Consider the following 8,581-nt stretch of genomic DNA (forward strand, 5'->3'; position numbering starts at 1 on the left):
TTCTCCGGGGATCCCCACCCCACCGCCCAATGAACGCCCCCCAACCGTCGGTGACTGCCAACCAGAGGTCTCACGACTTCGAATACCCACCGACCACTAATTTATTACCATTTCTGTCCTTCATATACGCGTTGACGGGTGGGCCCTATGGTAATGTGCACTGCTGAGTGTGGACCGTTTGACTGGTCAATCGATCGTGTTATCAACAAATTACGGAGCTGTATGGTGAGCCAGTGACCGTATGATCACCCTAAAATGTACTCCTATTTTATTAACACAGTACAGACTCAAACTACCATTTCTTTCTTTCTTATACGGGCTGACAGGTGGGCCCCACGGTTACGCGCCCCGATGGTGCAACACTAGTTGCGCCGCGTGGAACGTTTGACTGGTCAATTGATTGTGTCATCAACAAAATACGGAGTTGTACGGGTGAGTCAGTGACCGTATAATCATGATATGTATTTGTTTAACACGGTACAGACGCAAGGGCTCATATATACGCGCAAGCACTCACCGCTATAAGCGCACACACGCGAACCCTACCCCTATGAGCACCTTCGGGAGAGTGGGCCAGCATATATGATCTTGAGATTTTATGAAGTCACCATAGGTGCCTCGTAGTCGAGTGGAACGTCTCCTCCCACTGAACGTACATCGCCGGAAAATACTGAAATTAACACAAGATAAATGTGAGTACCGGGACTTTAACCTTGGTGGGCTCGAGAAACCACTGTCCTCTAACCATCCAACCACATGTTGGTTAGCATGACAAAATGTATGTGGTGACCGTGATGAGCTTATTCTGAAGTCCAGTGACCATATCGTGCTTTCGCTTCAAATACAATGACCGTAAGTGTCGTCAACAAAATACGGAGCACGCATCAAATGCAAAGTCCGTCAGTGTCATCAACAAAATATGGAGACGTATCGTGAGCTAGATACCATTGTACTATTGTATATGCTTATTTTCTTAGTGGCCGATTGCGTGTGTGGTGTGGTGGGCACATCATTTCTAGTTGTGGTGGGTCAACATGAAGACTCATGGGTCGGTTACATCCTGCGCCACATATAGGTTGGACCGAGACGTGTTATACGAAGACCCATGTGGAGGACTCGGCGTACAACACGAAGCTACCAGAGTCGCGGAGGACTCTATCCCCACTGGTGATAAGCCGACTATATATGATTTGTAACCCTAGGCCCTTAGTATGTTATACAAGCTTGGGGGCTAGTTCGTCGATAGTATACACACACGCACAATGCCTGGTATTCACGTGTACTTTGTACACACCCCTATCACTAATATACAGTACCAGGAGTAGGCTCTTTCTTCAACTGCAAGGGTCCGATCCGAACTAGGGTAAAACTTTGCCTCGTATTACAATCCAGCCTAACAGCCAGGGATATCCTACCGAATGATATGATGAAATCATATCTGCCAACTACTAAGAGAGAGGTGTGTCGGGGGGGCAATGTGTGCGAGAGAGGCCTAAAGATAATGTGCGTGCGGGAGACACATAGGCACATATATGTGCGTATAGAGGGCTAGTAGAGACCGTGCATGTGTATATATGCATGTGAGAGAAATAGTGTTTTCCAACTGAGATTAGTGAAAAGAGTGGTACATAGTAGTCAGAAAGAGAGAGAGAGAAAAAGAGAGAGCATGTGCGTGAGACACCCCGACACCCTGAGAGAGATTGTGAGCATGTGTGAAAGAGAAATGCCGATGCATATAAACTGTGTGCACATATGCGTTAGATAGAGAGATATATAACGCATTTGTGAGAACGGGGCGAGGCATAGTGCATCTACGTGTAAAAGGCGGTTCTACGCATTAAATTAAAATATAAATGGCATTATTATTTTTGGATGAGATCATGAATTTTGCAAATTGCGTATGGACGAAAATCGGTCTATCAGACACCCATACTCTATTGAATTCTAGCATGTGCATGTGTTTATTTCATATTATCGATCCATAGAGTGACAGCGGTTTGAAATACAGGCAATGGATGCTTTTGCAATTCATATATAAACATTAATTAGTGCACTCCATGTTGTTAGTGTGAAGCACTTTATACATTTGTCACTTGCATGGATACATTCCAAATTGCTAGCTACGAAATAGAATACATGTCGAATTCAACATAAAGGGGGTTTCAAAGATTCGAATTCATAGGAAGTGCATTCATCTATTTGAACCCGAGATAATGGCATTTGTAAATCAGATGTAAAAGGGGGCATCAATCTTTGTTGTGAGTTTGAACATGCTATATATATTCATACGCATATCTAACTTCTTCTTTTTGCAACCAAGGAGATTATATCTGGAACCATGCATGAACTGAGGTAAGTTGCATATTTTTTAATATATACTCGTGTACAATGTATATTCAAATGTACCCCCTCCATTCCAAAATAATCGTAGCTTTAGGATTTTCAAGAGTAAAGATTTGTGAAGTTTGACAAATCCTGAAAGTTCAATTCAAGAGAACCGAAAACGTTAATGCTTCCGCTCCCAAATATTGAACGAATCGCCAAATAGGCCTCTGGTCACCCGAAACCGCGCGAGACTAATGTTTTGGTGGTAGGAAATTACTGTCCTGACTCTGGCCCGTGTAGCCTATCGGCCCGATGTCCAAAGGTCTAAACCGGGGTAGGTTTGTAACTTCACCAAGATGCTAGTCTCAACTGCCTCCGAGAAGCATTCATACGCCGTGGGCGCCTACCCATGCGCTTGGCCGAAATCTATCCCGCCCACATTTGGGACACCTGACATGACTGTCCTACCCCCAACCCGCAATATGTCCGAAATTTTAGATGGGGGCAAAGTTTGTAACTTTCCCCAAATTTCAAACAAGCGCGTCTCAAACCGAAACATTGTTCCCCCTTAGTTCCCCGCCTCCCTCCGTTTCCCCATTCATACTCCGTGGGCGTGAAAACGCCCTCTCCACCAGCCGCGAAACCCCAGCCTCCTCCGTCCTCTACCCCATAGCGGCCAATCCACCGCCACCCTCCTCCATCACGCCGGAGCCGGTACCCCGACGTCGTCGTCCAACGCAACCGCAACCGCAACGCCCTCAAGGACTTAGCAGCTGAAGCCGAGGCAGAGCTGCCTCCACGACGCCGACGCCGACGTGCACCGTACCAGAACCACTCCGACCACGCCGTCCTGCGCCTCACTGCTGCGGCTCCACTGTCGCAACCGTCCACCACACCGGAGCTGTTCCCGCTACGCCGTCGTTCGCCGCCTCGGATCTGCTTTCCCGCCGCCGACAGACGGCCACCGCACCACACTCAACAACTTGGCCATGGATTCGTCCAAGGCTGCACCATCCTCCACAACTTCTGGTTTCCGGCGAACAACAAGAAGATCGTCAGAAAACAAAAGGAGGACACAACACTGCCAGCAGAAAGAGGTACTCCTCTTCCCTTATTCGTGCAAATCTTACGTCTCCGCTCACACTGTATTCATCCGACGAAAGAAACTAGTTGAGCGCTTCTTACTGCATCTTCTTCGTGATACTAAATGCACAAGGCTTCCTCCCTTTTACTATTTCACCTTTGCTAGAGGTCAGTAGCCCGCCTGGATTTCAATTCAGGGTCAGTCGAACCGCAATTAAAAGAAGCAGCACCCGCTTAGGCGCGCGGAGCACCTAGTCCGCCTGTTCCCCGGGGAAGCGGCGCATCGGTGTCTATCATAGGGGTGTGGGGTGCAGGAGCTGCTTGCGCCCGATCTGGAGGTCGGCGGGGCTTGAATGGATGGCCGGGGGGGCGGTGCCAAGCACGGCGGTGCGGTGAGGTCGAGGGGAGGGCGCAGGCAGGGGAGGAATACTGGGTCGGTGGTCGCTGGCGTTTCGAGGAAGATCGTCAACACTGACTGGCTGGAGGTAGATGAAGGCGATCTGCCCGTTCTTTGTACATCGGACGGTGCAGAAAAAATGGACTGACCTATTTGCTTTCAGTCGACTGTTATTTTCATAGAATCCTGTAGTAATTTAGTGTGCCATGCATGTTGTAGAGCTATCATATGTCTCCCGTCATTTATTTCTCACCGACCTGCTATCTGCTACCTTTACACTGTACTAATTGTGCACACACTTCACCCATCCTCACACTATTGTTTTTTTATGCATGGGTATTTCAGACTCTGACGCAGTGTTGATGAATGCAGAAAAGAAAAGACAGAAGTCGCTCCAGTGTAATTCGAAGATAAGCACTAAGCGTTTCAGCGCTCTAATGGGTGCAGTGTCAGCAGTTGGAGACAGTAAACGTAGCTCTGCAGTTGATGATCTCAATTGCCACACACACAACCATCCCAGGTGCTTGCTTTAACTTCGCGCTGTCAAATGTGGTTGCATGTTGCATATGGTGTCTAGCTTGTATTGCTTCCAATTTGGTTAAATTGCATCTGCTTACTTTACACATTATACCTTTGATAATGACATGCCTTCCTGTTTTTGATACATACTACATATGTCTATTAACCATATTCGTACATCAAACTAATGCTCTTTTGTATCCCTTGTCAATCACTTATGATGAGACAGTCACCCAAGTGGGTTACTGTGAGACACCCTACTCGTTTAAAGAGTCCAGTGTCATCCTCCCCACATGATTCTCAAGAAACAGCAAGGCTAAATGAAGATAATCAACGTAGCTCTCTAGTTGATCACCGCAATTCCCCCACACCACCATCGCAGGTGCTTGCTCTTACTTGGCAGTGTGATATGTGGTTGCATGTTGCATATGGTGTCTACCTTGTAATGCTTCTAATTAGGGTAAATTGCATCTGCTTAGTTAACACATTATACCTGTGAATATGACATGCCTTCCTGTTTTTGGTACATACTATGTCTTTCTATTAACCATGTTCTTACATCAAACTACTTTTCTTGTGTACCCCTCATCAATGCTCCTAATTTGTTAAATTGCATCTCCTTAGCTTACACATTATACATGTGAATATGACACGCCTTCCTGTTTTTGGTACATACTACATCTGCCTATCACACCATGTTCTTACATCAAACTACTGTTCTTGTGTATCCTGCGTCTATCGCTTATGATGAGACAGTCACGCGCGTGGGTTAATATGATACGCAATACTCTTATAAAGAATGCAATTTCATCCTCTCCACATGATTCTCAAGAAACAGCAAGCCTAAATGAAGATATTGAACGTAGCTCTGTACCTGAAGACCGCACTTCCCTTACACCACCATCACAGGTGCTTGCTCTAACTTCGCAGTGTGATATGTGGTTGCATGTTGCATACGATGTCTAGCTTGTAATGCTTCTAATTAGGGTAAATTGCATCTGATTAGTATACACACTATACCTGTGAATATGACATGCCTTCCTATTTTTGGTGCACACTACATCTATGTGTTAACCTTGTTCTTACATGAAACTACCTCTCTTCTGTATCCTGCATCAATCACTTACGATGAGTCACCTTTATTCGTTGCATATTGCATATTATTTCTAGCCTGTTGCCATGTATTGCTTCTAATTTGGTCAAATACATTTGTTAGGGCACCCTTTTAATTTGGCAGAGTGATATTGGTTTCATCTTTCATATGGTTTCTAGCTTGCATCGATTCTAACAAGTTCAAGCACCTTGTGCTTAGTTTACACTTTATACATCATACATGTCAATATGTCACGCCGTCCTGTTTTTCATACATATTCCATCCTCCTATCATGCGGCTGCCTTACATGAAAGTAGTGTTCGTCAGTATCATGCATCAATGAGTTCTGAAGAGCAAATTTTATTCCTTTTTCTTGTGGGTTTGACTTGACAAGGCAAAATCAAGAAAGAGGAAGGAAAAGAGTAAGGAAGGCGATGATGGTGGTCCTCTGCAGCAACGTAAACGGAGCATCTGTACCGATTCTCCTTGTACTGATAGTGCATTACAAGGTCCAAGTCTCCGCTCCCCTACTCCACCATCCAAGGTGCTTGCTCTAACTTGGCAGTGTGATATCTGGTTGCATGTTGCATATGGTGTCTAGCTCGTATTGCTCCTAATTAGTGTAAACTGCATCTACTTAGCTTACACATGGTACATGTGAATATGACACGCTTTCCTGTTTTTGGTACATACTATATCTGTCTATCACACCATGTTCTTACATGAAACTACTCTTCTTGTGTATCCTGCATCAGTCACTTATGATGGGACACCTTTAAGTTGGCAGTGTGATATTGGTTTGCGTCTTGAATATGATTTCTAGCAGGTATTGCTTCTAGTTTGATGAACGCCACCTATGACGAGACAGTTTTAACTTGGCAGAGTGATATTGATTGCACCTTCCATATGGTGTCTTGCGGTGTTTCTAATTTGTTGAAGTGCCTTCTGCTTAGTTACCACATCATAGGTGTGAATATGTCAAGCCGTCCATTTTTTCGTACATATTCCATCCTCGTATCATGACTTTGTCTTTCATCAGAGTAGTGTTCGTCAGTATCATGCATGAATGAGTTCTGAAGAGCGAATGATATTCCTTTTTCTTGTCGGTATGACCTCACAATGCAAAATCAATAAAGCTGAAGGAAATTGGCAAGGCATTGGATGATGGTGGTCCTTCCGAGCAACTGAAACGGAGGTTCTCTACAGATTCTACTCCGCCATCCTCCCAACAAGATTCGCAAGACAACGCAAGGCTAGACAGTCAACGTAGTTGTGTAGATGATGAGCACATCTCCCCTACTCCACCATCACAGGTGCTTGCTCTAACTTGGCACTATTATATGTGGTTGCATGTTGCGTATGATGTCTAGCTTGTATTGCTTCTAACTTTGTTGAATTGCATGTGCTTACTTTACACATAATGCCTGTGAATATGACATGTGTTCCTGTTTCTACATCAGACTACTATTCTTGCATATCCTGCATCAGTCACTTATGATAAGGCACTTTTAAGTCGCCACTGTGATATTGGTTGTGTCTTGCATATGATTTCTAGCATGTACTGCTTCTAATTTGTTGAAACGCCATATAGTTTGAACTTGGCAGAGTGATATTGGTTGCATCTTTCATATGGTGTCTAGCTTGCAGTGCTTCTAATTTGTTGAAATGCCTTCTGCTTAGTTACCACATCATAGGTGTGAATATGTCACACCATCCTGTTTTTCATACATATTCCGTATGATGTCTAGTTTGTATTGCTTCTGATTATGTTGAATTGCATCTGCGTAGCTTACAACTTATACCTGCAACGATCACTTACCCATAAGACACATTTAACTTGGGACTGTGATGTAGGTTGCATCTTGCATTGTCTTCTAGCTTGTACTGCTTCTGATTTCTTGAAATGGCACTTACGACGAGACACTTTTTACCTGATAGAGTGATATTGGTTACATGTTCATATGGTGCCTAGCTTTCATTTCTTCTAATTTTGTTGAAATGCCTTCCGCTTACTGTTTTTTCATACATATTCCATCCTCCTATCGTACGTGTGAATATGAAACGCTGTCTTTTTTTGTATATATTCCATCCTCCTATCCTGCGCTTGCCTTACATCAAAGTAGTGTTCGTCTATATCATGCATCAACCAGTTATGCAAAGCTAATTTTATTCATCTTCTTGTGGTTTTGACTTCATAAGGCAATATCAGAAAATAGGAAGGAAAAGAGTAAGTTAGGGGATGTTGGTGGTCCTCCGCACCGACGCAAACAGAGACTCTCTAGATTTGCCACTGCTACTGCTAATGAAGTTGAAGTCCCAAGTCTACATGATGAGTTCATCTCCCGTACTCCACCATCGCAGGTGCTTGCTCTAAGTTGACAGTGTGATAATTGGTTTCATGTTGCATATGTTGTCTAGCCTGTATTTCTTCTATTTTGATTAAATTGCACCTGCTGAGTTTATACGTTATACATGTGCATATGACATGGCTTTCTGTGTCTAGAATACACTGCATCTATCTATCATACCACATTCTTACATCAAAGTACTGTTGTTGTGTATCCCGCATCAGTCACTCATGATTGGATGCTTTTAACATGGCAGTTTGATAGTGGTTGCATCTTGCATTGATTTCTACGTTGTACTGCTTCTAATTTTTCGAATTGCCACTTATGACAAGACACTTTTAACTTGGCAGAGTAATATTGGTTGCATCTTTCATATGGTGTCTAGCTTGCATTACTTCTATTTTCTTGAAAATCCTTCTGCTTAGTTTGCACATCGTAGCTATGAATATGTCATGCCATCCTGTTTTTCTTACATATTCCATCCTCATACGGTTGTCTTACATCAAAGTATTGCTTGTCTGTATCATGCATCAATGAGTTCTGAAGAGTGATTTTATTCTTTTGTGTTGTGGGTACAGCTTGACATGGCAACATCAAAAAAGAGCAAGGAAAATAATATAGTAGGGAGCGCTGTTACTCGTCGGGTGAAACGGAAAAGGTTCTGCCATCGAGATTCTGCTGGTACTTATAGTGCAGTAGAAGGTCCAAGTCCACCGGCTAAATCTACAAACACAGTATCACCTGCTCCACCAGCTGCAGCATCCGCTTCAACTGTACCAGCATCTCAACCAGTTACTCGTTCGTTTGCTCCGGAAC

The sequence above is a fragment of the Triticum aestivum genome, chromosome 7D (genome assembly GCF_018294505.1).
Source record: "Triticum aestivum cultivar Chinese Spring chromosome 7D, IWGSC CS RefSeq v2.1, whole genome shotgun sequence".
Taxonomy (NCBI): Eukaryota; Viridiplantae; Streptophyta; class Magnoliopsida; order Poales; family Poaceae; genus Triticum; species Triticum aestivum.